This window comes from Muscardinus avellanarius (assembly GCF_963383645.1).
Source record: "Muscardinus avellanarius genome assembly, chromosome: 14".
Lineage (NCBI taxonomy): Eukaryota > Metazoa > Chordata > Mammalia > Rodentia > Gliridae > Muscardinus > Muscardinus avellanarius.
Genome location: NC_137800.1, coordinates 3,701,703 through 3,716,129, shown reverse-complemented (window position 1 = coordinate 3,716,129; position 14,427 = coordinate 3,701,703).

The following is a 14,427-nucleotide window of genomic DNA, read 5'->3' as shown; positions in this document are numbered from 1 at the left end:
TGCTGAGATCTGGGATCTGATAACACCCATAAACAGAATTTTTATAGTTGATATATGACTTTATCAATTTCAGATATTACATTATTAAAACCTGTCCTTTAACTTTAAAGTTAATTAAGTTAAAAATCAGTTTACTGAAATGTATATCTTTTTTCTGGATACTAAATCTTAGCATAAAAAGTGTAATCTTTAAAGAGGATCGGAATTATGTGGCATAAGGAAGATATTATCTTTACCTATTTTTAATAGGATATTTTTTTAGTTACATAGGATATCTCAAAAATAACAGAAAACCACACAGTGATGTAACTTGAAAATCCTTCCTTCCTTCCTTTATTCACCCTTTTATTTATCACAAATGTCTAGAGCTACTTTCCCCACTTGTGACAATCGAGACACGCAGAAAGTCCTCTGGTATGTGTGGTGTGGTGTGTGTGTGTGTGTGTGTGTGTGTGTGTGTGTGTGTGTGTGAATCATCCCTTCCCAAGTCAATCTGGTTGTTTCTATTTAGATTTCCCACTATATTGTCTAGCCTGTGGTTTGTGTTTATGGGAGAATAAAGAGCTAGAGGTAATTTCTTTTCATGAATAATAGGAAGACAGCACAAAACACAGGGCTCATCTAATTCAGATATTGGTGTAGACACAGTAAGGCTGTGATCTCTGAGAGAAAGGAAGCAATCAGGTAAGCATGACTCCCAGACAACTTTCCACCAGCAGGAAAGTTCCAGAAAGTACTTCACAGCAAAGGAATCCAAATAGAGAACAGAAATATCACTGAAAGGAGGTCAGACTTTTGGGGCTCTGGTGTGGCTTGATTGCAGCCTAGCAGCTAAGAGAAAGAGGCCTTTAGGAAAGGAAAAAGAGCTTCAGAAATCTACACAGTAGTTTCCTTGGACTATGAATTCTTCAAATCTTAGACTAACATCCCACATTAGGCAAAATAAAATTATGCCATAGGGGAACATGCAAATACACCAAAGAATGAAGAATTCATACAGATGTGCCATTTATTCTAATTTTAAAATTTCTTTCAAAATTAACTTACTACTTAAGAAAAAGAAAACTGATTTTTCGTGGTTCCTATCCCACCCCGAATTAAGGCTATGACAACAATAACATTAAATCTGGGAGCAGAAAATGAGTTGGTTTGGGGATATGCACCTAATTTATCAAAAAGGGGAGTGCTTTTATTTGGAAGTGGGCTATGCAAATTAAAAATGAATAAAACCTACAATAGCAGAAAAAAATTGAACAAAGACTTATACTTAGTAAATCAAGTAGAAATAAAACACAGAAAATAATATCAAATCCAACAAAGTGGGAGAAACAGTGGAGCACAGCTCAGAGATACAATGGACAAGAACCAACGCCAGCAGATGTGACCCAATCTACTGACAACAGAGAATTCGGATGGTATGGATGCCCCGGAGCAAGACAGGCTGGAAAAGACATCCAACCTGACAAAATAAATCCGATTACAATACGGGCACATGCACGCCAAATTACAGAACACGCCAAATTAGGTGTCAGTCAACAGATGAATGAACTATGAAATTATGGGTTATACAAAAACAACGGAATTCTACTCAGCCATAAAAAATAACACAATCATGACATTTGCCGGAAAATGGGTGGAACTCAAGCATATTATACCTAGTGAGATTGTCCAGTGACAGAAAGAGAAGGGCCAAATGTTTTCACTTACATGTGTAAGCTAGAGAGAGACTGGGAAACAAAGAAGACCTCAAATAAATGAGGGGAGGCACTCGTGGAGTCGGGGAACCAGAGAGGGAGGTGGGGAGGTAGGAGGGAGAAGGGGAGATTTGTTGATGGAAACTGTTCAAACAATTGTTTGTTCATACATGTGGCTATCTGTACCAATGTACGTGTTATCTATGGGAAGGGGGAAGCAAGAAGAAAACCAGAGAGAATCACAAAACAAGTAACGTGTGCATGTATGTGTTTGTCACTCTGAAACTCACGATGATGTGTAATTACCATGCACCAATAAAAACTTAAATATGGCCACATGAGTCGTTAGAAGATGGAAAGAAAACACGAACAATTCAAACAGTGATCTGAGAAATTAGGCGTCCGTGACAGTATCAGACAGAATTGATTTCAGAACTAGACATATCTGCTGAGCTTGCATAGTACATTGTCTAATGACAAAGCAGTCGATTCATAAGGGTAGTGACTCTTAACGAATATCCCTACAGGAAAGAAAGTAATTATTCTGAGTGAAAGAAAGCAAAGTAAGTATATGTAGTTCATGAGTCCAATCGTATATGAACTTAGAAAACACAGGCTGGTCCCTGGTGGCCAGAACAGGGATCTCACAGGCTGCCTGGGGGTGGGCATGAGAGTCAAAAGAGATGATACAGGGCAAAGGAAATTCAGGTTTGAGGGAAACATACATTGCATTCTACAGAGAGTCAACATTCCCAGAAGGTATACCTGTATATTATTTGCTACCTCTGTTATACACATATAAGCCATATATTGTGGTACAGAAGCACTTGGTTACTTGCATTTCTCTGTAGAAGGTGAACTCTGAGCCAGTAACAACTTTGCCTTGTTCACTGCTATATTTTTAGATCCTGAAAGGATGTTTGTGATGGAAAATGAATGGGAAGCTTAACTTAATAAACACTGTAGCATAACTTTGCTGACATTACCCCAAATACTTATGAAGCTTCTTCCAAATCATAATTTCTACTCCCATAGACAAGTTTGAAAATTTATGTTTACTTAAAATGAAGATTCATTGTGAAATTCTTTCTACATCATCACCATCATCACCATTGAGTGACATGATTATGTTAATTTTGTCTAGTCCATCGTATTTTTTTGTGTGTGGTACTGAGGGTGGAACCCAGGGGCTTTTCTACCACAGGCCTACATTCCCAGACCTATTTTATACTTTATTTGGAAACAGGGTCTCACTAAGCTGCTGAGAGCCTCACTAAGTAGCTGAGGCTGGCTTGGAACCTGTGTGATCCTCCTGTCTCAGCCTCCCAAACTGGGGAATTACAAGCGTGGGCCACCACGCCTGGCTAGACCATTGTATTTTAAATTTTGGTGACTATGGCCCAGTAGATTCTGTACTAAACTACTGAAATAACTACTTTCTCACAATCTTTAAATGTGACTGTTCCTCGGGTTTCTGTACTTGCCTTTTATCTTTTTTTGTAGAAACTTAAGGTTTTTTTTTTCCCTCATGGCTTTAACCTTTATGCACATCAGTCTCTCCTATCAATCTGAAATTCTCTGACAAATTTCAGATGCCCACAGCTAGGCATCTCCTCTTACAAGAGCTTCTGTGAATTCACACTGCAGGATTTCACTGTCTGTCTTTCAGTCATAGTATTGGTTTCTATCTAGATTTTCAAGTTAGAAACTCAGAAGTTACCTACAGTCCTCAACCATTTCTCATTAGATACACAGAATCCCTATTTCATTATTTATCCAAACAGTCTCAGAAATCCATTTTAATGTTATTTTATTTCCATAGTTTTTATCTAGGACTATATTGCCTTCACGTATACCATTTTATCCAATATAAACTTGTCTCATCAAAATACAGTCTATTGCCTTCCAAAAGATACATCACGACAAAGAAGGCCCTTTGAGATCTCGGTCCCCATTTTCTTTCCGTGAGCTACTTTTTGGCAGAGATGTGGGCTCATTTGTCTCTGTCACCCTAACACCCTGTCTGATAAATGATGACTATTAGGAAAGGGTACAATAAATGAATAATATGTAAACAGATGGATGGATGAGAAGAGGGTAGTTTAAACATATCTGATTCTTTCCTGGCAAGTTTTTATTGGAACCTGTCTGGGGAAAAAATCATCAAGCCATTAAGCTGGGTAATAAGCCTCACTTCACCCACATTTTAATAAGAATTTACTATATTAATAGATTGTCACAGATAACACTGCAGAAATCAATATAGTTTGAATAAGATGAATGCAGAATAGAAAAATGTGTTTAAGTGGTTACAAATTTTAAAGAGTGTATGAGTGTAGCAGCTAAGCTGTGCTGTGAGTCCCACAACTAACATACAACCCTTGAATATGTATTTCTGAAGTCCAAGTTATTTCATTTTGTGATTCTGTGTTCCAGAATATCACAAAAAAATAGTTTCTTTTCCTTTTGTCTTTCTTCAATCTCCTGAAATCCGGATTTGATATGAAGAAACAGAGACATGTGAAGAATCAGAGACACGGTTTATGGACCAGCATGAACACAGAGTTCATACTTGGGTCCAATGAACTTTAGCAAATTCTTCAAAGATGGTAAGAAATTGATGGCATCTGAGGATTCAGAGTCAGGTAAGAGAGAGTCGCTTTGTTAAACACTTCACTTTAAAACAAGATCAGAGCCTTGCTAAATCCTATTGCTAAAAGGTGACTCCAAGCAAGGATGTTATGACGTGTGTATAATGGTTTTCATTTATAAATTCATGGTTCTAACTGGACACGTTAACTTTCTAATACCATGTAAGGTTAAGAGATCAGTTTGGTGTATTTTACTTACTTTAATATTTATTTGATGATAAAACTTTGCTTAGGCATTTTCAATTTTGGAAACATTTTAATACTTTAAAGATTTAGCACCATACAATAGGCACTGGAGACCATGCTTTTTTTAGCAGAATTAGACACGTTCAGTTATTCCATAAGAATACTAAACATTCATGAAATTGTTGACAGGAAGTAAGAAGTAACAGTGGTACAGTTGTCAAATGTAACTTATGTCTGCATTAGCTTGGAGATATAATACATTTCCATAAGTAAGGATGAATATTTTTAAAAATATTTAAAAAGGTCAATATATCCACTATATGTTTTATGAGGGCCAGATAAGAAATCTCATCTTTTTTTCTTATGAATGATTCATTTATCGGCATCAACACACTAGATTCGTTTAAGCTTTCTAATGGACTTGGAATTGGGTTGGGGGGAGCATGTTCGAGAGATATGGTTTACAGGGTATGATGAATGTCTTTATTGCTGCCTGAAGCTGGAGCCATGATTTACAGACCAGTTTCTGAAGAGTATTGCAAAGAAAAATACTAATATTTTTGTCTTTTTATGCTCTAAATATATGTCTTCTGTGTATTTTTTCCTGTTCATTTGAAGAAAGTGCAATTGTTTTGAATGTCATAAATCTGCATTTTCAAACGCAGGTGTTTTTGAGATATGTAGGTTACACTAGCTTTTATAAAGTTGAATATTGGGTTCCATTAGGACATTTTCTTTGTAGTTGCTTATAAATTTCTGAAAAACTACCCAATTCCAAGTTAGAAAAAACCTGTCTTTAACTTCAATTTATTCTTCTCTTAAAGCAATTTATGATGTTTATGACATACATTTCAAAGTCAATAGAAAGTTTTTTTGTGTGTGGTACCGAGGATGGAACCCAGAGGCATTTCATCTCCTAGCTAACCCTAACCCGATTTAATAGTCTTTCCATTTTTGAAATAGGGTCTCCCTGAGTTGCGAGGCTGTCCACAAACCGCGATCCTCCTGTCTCAGCCTCCCGAATGCTGGGATTACAAGTGTGCACAGGAGGATCGCGCGGGTTCGAAGCCAGCTGCGCGCTGGCTTAAGAGACCCTGTTTCCAAATAAAAAATATAAAATAGGTCTGGGAGTGTAACCTGGAAGTAGAAGGGTTTCCAGAAACCCCAGTACCACCAGAAAAAGAAATATATCCTTGAAACCTTTTTTTCAAACCAGTTGACTAAAGTTGAACTAGACTTTAGTTCAAGGTGCCAAAACATGAGCATTTCAGTTTTACTTGTTTTTCTGTTATTTTTCTTTTACATATAAAATTACAATTACTTGAGGCTGCTTATGCTATCTGACTTTTTTGTACATTAACAAGATTTTATCTATTTTATATTGGACTGGAAAAAATGAAGGGAATTAAAAAAATACAAACTACAGAGAAAAAAGAGGCACATCCTACTTGAGCCCCTTGAGCCCCACTGTCCTCTACTGATAGCTGCTTTGATGTTTGAGAATATCTATTTAGGTACTGAGGTTTGTCCATGGTTTATAGCCTCTGAAACTCATGTTCAAATCCAGCGCTCCCTGGCAGTGTTGGGAGGTAAGCCTTTGAGAGGCGATCTGGCCACCGAGAGGGGCTGGATAGAGTACCCAGAGAGCAGCTTGGGTTAATGTCTGGCCTCTGCTCCTCTTCCCCTCACTCGGGCTCTTCTACTCCCCATCCTGCATTGTCAGACACCACACGAGGCCTCCCCAGAAGCTGAGAAGATGCTAGTGCCCTGCTCTTGAACTTCTCAGCCTCTAAAGCATGAGTTCAAAAAACCTTTCTTTTATGAATTCCTCGGTCTGAGATATTCTGTTAGAGTAACAGAAAACGGACTGAAAGCGTATATTGCTCCATATGATGTAGAAATGGGATAGCCTTGTTAATTCTATCTTTCACTTCATGAGATGTGCGAATTGGAATGTTATTCCATTGGGTGACTGGGGAAGGAGATTCCATTGCAGGTGGGAATGTATCTGAGAGTCTTTGGTTGTCTCCTTTATCTTCATTTTAATTTATTTCTTCTCCAATCTCTCCTTTCTTTTCATACTCTCACCTCTCTCATCTTCGTGATTTCAATATAAGTAAAAGAATCTCCATTGCAGAAAGACACAGGAATGTGCTCACTGGAATTGAAGGTTATCTTTTAAGCTAGGGATAAAATATGTTGAAAAGTGAAATAAATATATAGACTAACTTTTCTCTTTTAAGGTAGATCTACATTATTCATTCAAACTAATCATCTCCCCAATTAGCTTAGAAGAGGGCCCTCCTTACTTTAAAGAATGTTCAAAAGGAAAGAGAAAACTCTGACGTCCGGCACAAGGGAGGTATGGCCGGCACCACCACTCCGAATGGCCGCCCTAAATACCACCTCTTCTCTAGCTGCCCCAAACAACAGATCACTGTTGAGATAAGTAGAAGCTTTCCAAAGAATATAAGCTGCTTAAATCAAGGGAATATTTTACTTTAAGTATTAGAAGCTTAAAGAAAATGTTCTGGAATCTATAGAGGGGATTTTCTGTGTCTTTGATCTCTCTGAATTTATATGAATAAGTATATAAAAAGTGTATCGTTGAATGGAAGGACTTTTCTGGGTCAGGATCCCACATCTACTTTCAGATTCCTAGATGTTGCTGTACAGAATAAAAGGGAATTGCCAGTTAGCAAGTTCAGCAAATCAAATTTTAGGTGGAAACTAAAATTGCAGACAAATGAAAAAATATTTTGAGATTGATCCGGGTTTCCAAATGTGAATTTTCTCTTGTTTGCAGGAGTGCTTCATACAGATATTCTTTCACAAATACACTTGCTCCTTATTTTCTAGGAACCAGCTATTATGGATTGCATTACTTCACAAGTTTGACTTACCTTTATGCTACTTGAGCAATGTTCAGAGAAGATTCATATTCCTCACTTTATTTTTATACTTTTATTGCTGCATTATCATCTCTGATCATCATGTAGGTCATACTGATAATTACATCCATGCACACAGCGCTTGGCCGGCTTCCCCTGGCTCCCTGCCCACTCTGCTCCCCCTTTCCCACTCAAGATATGGAGACTGGCATTGGAATTTTCACATGTGCACAAAGTCGATGGAAGTGTTTTCTTTAATTCTCCCCAGCCCACCCTCTCCTAGCCCGCCTCCCTCACTTTGCTGGAGTCTCCCTCCAACCTATTTCCCACTTTACACAAAGGCTTATTAAAAGTCCTACTTCATGCCTTTCTTTTTATGCATATGCACTCCACATTTTTTTCAATCGAAACTTTCTCTTCTCAAACTCTTGCTAATTTGTTAAACATTGTTTTTTCCTGTCATCCTTGAAAAAAAAATTACCTTAAGGATTCATAGGGGCAAAACTTTAAAATGTCAATCTTTCATTTTGAGAAGTGTTCCCCGGGTCCTTCTCCTCCTGGGGTACACAGATCTCGTGCATTCAATCACTGGTGATTGCGTGACCATCACGGACACCAATTAATTTGGCAGTAACTCAGTCCCACGGAGGCACCGAGTGCTTTCTGCCTGTGCACGGAATGATCCCCGGTGACAGGTTTCTCCTCCTCTGTGGAGTAATTTACCCGTCTCCCTTCTCACACTTGGTTTGTTACTGCTTGCTCTTATCACAGCCCTCCTGGCTGCTCATCAGCTCGAGCTAGAAAATGAAGCCAGCGAGATATTTCCATTGCATAAAATAAGAATAAATAGGCATAAAGTGAGAGAATGCTCATCTTGCTGTAAGTAAAATGCATGGACTTTATTACATAGCATAATATAGAAAACCTGTGCGGTAGCGTCACAGTATAACTTTGGCATTAAAACTTTTAAATATGCTTTTGGTTTTCATCATGGAATTTGTTGGTATCTTTGAGAAAAACTTTGACTCACTTTTGAAGCAGTTTGATGTTTATTTTAAAGTTTAAAACTGCAAAAATATCCATTTTTGATGTAAGTAAACCATACAGTAAAATATGACATTTGAGATGAGTAGAATATCATTGTTTTCCCCACAGTGACCATCTGTAACTAGGAAATATGGAATCCTGAAAACTGTGTTTAGGCCTTTGGTTCTTAAAAGCAAGACAGTGAGCCAGGTGTGGTGACCCGCACTTGTAATCCAAGTACTTGGGAGGTTGAGACAGGAGGATCGCAGGTTCAAGGCCAGCCTTAGCAATTTGGCAAAACCATCAGCAACTTAATGAGACCCTATTTCAAAATATCAAATAAAATAGTGCTGGGGTGTAGTTCAGAGACAGAATGCCCCTGTAGTTAAATCCTTAGTACCACACTCTCACATAAACACAAAAAAGAGCAATACTAATGATAATAATAAACAAAGCTTACCTAAACAGACGTAAATTCCCAAATTCTGAAAGACGGCAAGGACGTATTTCTTTGAGAAATTCTTCAAATTAGTGTTTTATTCTATAAACTTTTATTTTTCATCGAACATGCAAATGTGTGTAGATATGAGGGCCAAATGCTTAATCAAGCATTGTGGCGCATGCCTGTAATCCCAGCCCTAGACCCTCAGCAAGTTAGAGAGAACTTGTTAGGAAATAAAATAATGAAAAGAAAGTGTAATTCTAAAGTATAATTTCTCTGGGTTTAATCCCTGTACTATAATAAAAGGAAGCAAATACTTACAAAAATTATATATATATATATATATATATATATATATGTGTGTGTGTGTGTGTGTATATATATATATTTATGTAGTGTGTGTGTGTGTGTGTGTGTGTGTGTGTGTGTGTGTGATATTATCTCTATTCTGGTCCTTCACATTGCTAATTTTACAGGTAATTTCCCTCAACTCCTTTAGCTGAGATATGTATAATATGCATATATTGTCTGTACTTGTGTTTCTGGAACATGTTAATATTTAACACATTGGATATTCAGTTATATGCAATAATTGATTTCCTACAATGGGAGGAGTGAATTTTGCTCTCTTAAAGCTTCCATCAGCATATGGCTGTAAACACAGTCACCCTTTTTCCTTTGAGCTCATTCTTTTAATATTGCAAATAATTTTTATCAAAACCTATTTGTCAATTTTACTGCTATGATCATGTAAACATCATTTATAGCTATCATGTCTAATATTACAATTTCTTTTCTTTATATTACAAGATTTTTTTCTTGATTAGAAAACAGTTTTTTTTCTCTCTCCTTCCTACCCTTCCCTCTTCTGTTTGTTTTATATGTTCCTACCAATAATTTATCTTTCTCTACAAGTCAACAACCTCTGATATTTTGCAAATGGTTGAGTTTTTTCCCATCTTAGTTTTATAAGACATCACTGTTTTCCATGTCTGCTAAAATTTTGTCAATCTTAAAAGTCTGTGCTTGAAGAAAGTCTTGTAGATTCCTTTGACATCTTGTAGATTCCTTTGATCCTATCCTGTATGGAACCCTCTGATCCCAGGTCCTATATCTGCCTTCTCTCCCTGGCTTCTGAAACATTTTGGAGAAACACCAACCTTAAGAGGTTCCCCATAAAAATAATCTTTACTTAATATTAATGGAATAACTGAACATGCGGCCTTTTGTGACTGGCTTCCATCACAGTCTTTTCAAGACTCCAGCACATTAGAGGCTGTGTGAGTCCTTCCTTTGTATGATCAAATAGTATCCCACCACAGGGGCAACCACAGTAGTCATCGGTTGGCAGCATCTGGGTTCTTTCCACTTTGGGTCCACTATAAACCATACCGCTGTAACATTCACATACAAGTGTTTGCACACTTATGTTTTATATATCTTGTGTATATACATGGAAGGGGTATTGCTGGGGTGCAGGGTGACTCTTTGGTGAAATACCACCTGTACTTCAGAGTTACTACACAAGCATACATCCCACCAGCCATATTTGAGATTCCGGATGTCACCACATCTTTGCCTAACTTGGTGCTGTCTGACTTCTTGATCCTCACTGAGTCAATGCAGGTGAGGGCTATGGTTTTGATTGATGGATTTATTTCCTGGTGACTAGTTTGGCATGATATTTTTCATGTACTTATGGCAACTTGCATATCGTTGTGAAAAAATGCTGACTGATTACATTTTCCTCATTTTGGAATTGGGTTGTCTTTTTATTATTGAGTTAAAAGATTATATCTATATATATGTTTTTAGATATGTTTCTTTTAGATTTATACAATCAATGGCAAATATTTTCTCCTATTATAAAATTGCCATTTTATTTCTGAAATGGATATGTGGATGCAAAACATTTTTAATTTTGATAAAATCCAATTTCTTTTTAATTTTTTTTCTGAAGTATTTTTGTGCCCTAACCAAGAATCTTTAGAATTTAAATTTAAATTTTACAATGGCTTCTGTGAACTTATTTAAGTAAATATATATTATGTTTTAATTCTTATTATTATACATAGTCTATCTCACCAGGTTTCTAATTCCCTAAGAGATAATAATAACTATTTGACATATAGTAATGTTTACATAAAGAAATTCTTTCTAACATCAAAAACTCCTAGTTTTAATTATACAGAATTGCTCAGATTGGATAGGTGGCTTATTCACTGCATAATTATCTTTAAAATTCATTATATATGGCAAGTTTTTATTTGCACGTATGTTATTTAGACGATTTTACTCTACAAACAGTAGTTCCAAGTTAATTCTTATTCGATTTTTCATTTGGAACACACGGTTGCTCTTTGAACATATATTTTTATGTTTCTATTTTCTTAGTGCATTGTAATTATACATCGAAGGGAGGCTGAGAGTAACAAGCATGCATGCACACAGTGTTCATTATGTGTTTCCCTGCAGGTTTCTCCCCACTCCCAGCCCCCTTAAATACTATTTAAATTGATGCAGACACCTGCATGTATGAACAAAGGATTATTTGAATAGTTTTTATCATCAGATACCCCTTTCTCCTCCCACCTCCCTCCCTGGACCACCCTTCCCCATTCCACTAGTGTCTCTCCTCTTTGATCTGAGTTCCTCTTTCCCAGTTTCTCTCTTGCTTCCCCATACGAGTGAGAACATATATAACTTCACTTTCTATGAGTGGCTAATACATTTTCTTGCAAATTGAATTATTTTTATGTTACGGATGAGTAAAATTTCATTGTAAAATACCATAATTTCGTTTTACAAATATCCACCTTCTTCCAGGCATGGTGGTGTATATCTGTGATTCCAGAAATTCAGAGGCTTATACAGGAGGACTGAAAGTTCAATGTCAGCTTGGGCAATTTAACGAAAACTTCTCAAAAAATATAAAGCACTGAAATCTTGATAATAAAAATACTCCTGGACACAAGCCCCAGTACTATAGCAATAAAGGAGTAAATGAATACATGAATGGATGAGTGGATGGATGGATGGACGGATGGGTGGGTGAATGAATGGATAAACAAATATGCCTTTATCTCATATGGTTAATAAATATTTAAAGCAGATAAATCCCTTCATATATCTTCCATCTTAGTATTTAGATGGTATTTCAGTCTGAATTTTCATCTCCTGGAGCACAGCCATGGCCAACTGTCTTTATTTATTGTGTATCAGATTATCTTTACCTTTGTCCTCTATAATGTTATTGCTGAGCTTTGCTTGAAATATATATTTTCAGTCATATTGCCATAAATGAGATTTTAGATTTAAAGACAAGTGCTGAAATAAAAAGCCCAGCAACAAAAGCTGGCAAGAACCAGGGTTGTAGAGACATACAACGCACAGGCAGGTGGAAACCTTGGCTCTGAAGATCAAAATCATGTCATTTGAAAGAAAATGAATGGAAATAGGTAATATTATGCTAAGGGAGATCAGCCAGTCTCAGAAAGTCACGGGTTGTGTGCTTTCTCTACTATATAGCAGCCAGAAAGAAAGTAGGGAATAAAAAAGAGACCAGATAGAAGAGAGACAAGTAGAATAGGGGTGAGAAGGGGAGGGGATAAAAGAGGCGTGATAAAGAGAACAGTTGAAGTAGTGCTATGTCTCTGTTGATGCTCTTACTACCAGTCTCACCCACAGCATGGGGAGGGCGAGAGAAGAGCGAGTAGGATGGAAGGACATGCACTGAGTACTGTGTACATGTGTGTTTGTGTCACTGAATCTCACTATGATGAGATGTAAGTACTATGATGGAATTACATGATGTATAATTACAAGGTGCCAATTAAAGAATAGAAATTAAAAAAAAACATAGCTTTGGGGGATGCCAAAGAAAACAGAAAACCTAAGCAATAAACAAACAGCGTCATAGCCAATGGATGGCAAGTGCTGGTGAGAGATAGCTCAGCCCAGCTGAGAGAAGCAAAGCTCATTTTTATGGCTGAGTAAAATTCTGTTGTGTACATATCCCATAGTTTTGTAATCCATTCATCTGTTCATGGATATCTTGACTGGTTTTATAGTTTGGCAATTGTGAGTTGTGCAGCTAGGAACATAGATTTGTATGTATTATCTTGGTAGTTTGGTTTACATCCTTTTGGGTAGATACTCAGACGTGGTGTTGAAAGATCATATGATAGATTAATTCTCCTTCTTCCGAGGATCCTTCATACTGTTTTCCAGTGGTTGCACTAATTTGCAATTCTACCAATCATGTATTAGATTTTTCACTTTCCATCCTCGACAGCATTTATTGTTGTTTGTTTTTAATGATTGCCATTTTAATTGGAGTTAGGTGAAATCTCAGGGTAGTTTTAATTTGCATCTCTAAAAATTACATCATTTGCAAGGAAATGGATGGAATTGGAGAACATTATGCTAAGTGAGATTAGACAGTCACAAAAAATAAAAAATCAGATACTCTCTTTAATATGTGGAAGCTAGGGAGAAAAGGACTCATAGGAGGAACTCTAGATAAAGAAGAGAAATTATAGATGAGCGAATAAGGTGACCTAACTAAGGGGATGGGAGGAGGGAAGAAGGAAATTGTCTAATGCACATGATGTACATTAACAAACATATGAAAGTCAGTCACTAAGCCAAACATGAGGAGGAGGGAGGGGGAGGGAATGGGGTGGGGACTTGGAAAGGGCTAAATGAGTGATGTGTGTATTTTTATTGTACCATCTTTTACTCCACTAAGATACTGTCGAACTATAATGCACCAAAAAAAAAAAAAGAAGCAAAACTCACTTAGGGGAGGTGGGGAATGGAGAGCATACTGGAGTGATACTCGGCTCATTCTTAAGAAAAATTAAAAATAGAAAGTCGTGCATGTGTTCACTGTAATTTTTCCAGCATAAAGGTGCAATTCTATCCTGCATGTCAACAAGAAAAGTAATGCAGTACAGTTAAAGAGGACTAAATTTGTATGTGTCATCCTAAATTGGATCTGTTTCTATTCCTCCAGGCATATGAGCTGGGAAGTCATGCTTTTTCTGAGCATTTGTTCTCTCAGATGTAAAATCATGAAGAAAATATCTTCCCCACATGGTCTTAGAGATAGAATGAAATAATAATGCGCCCAGTCCCCAGCAGTGAAGGTGAAAACCTGATCAACACTTAGCGAGTCAGCAGCCCAGCGTCAAAGGGCCTCACTCAAGCAGGAGAGGGTCCCTGTGAGAACCCTGGAGGAATCTCACATGAGAGTCAGGTGCAACCTCAATTAGACTAAGATGCCAACTCTAAAAAGAGGATGAGATATTGAAGTCAGGAAGAATGTTCTCCAGACATATAGTGTTCTTTGCCGAAAAGACAGTTTGGAAAATATACTCCATTAGAACTTGGCATTGACTGTATTCATGGGAAATGCTTATTTATATAAATACACATTTGTGGAATGATTTGATGTCTACAGAAGCTGGAATTATTGAAAAGCCATAGCTACACATGAAATAGCTCTCTGCCTATATATGTAAAATACATTTGGA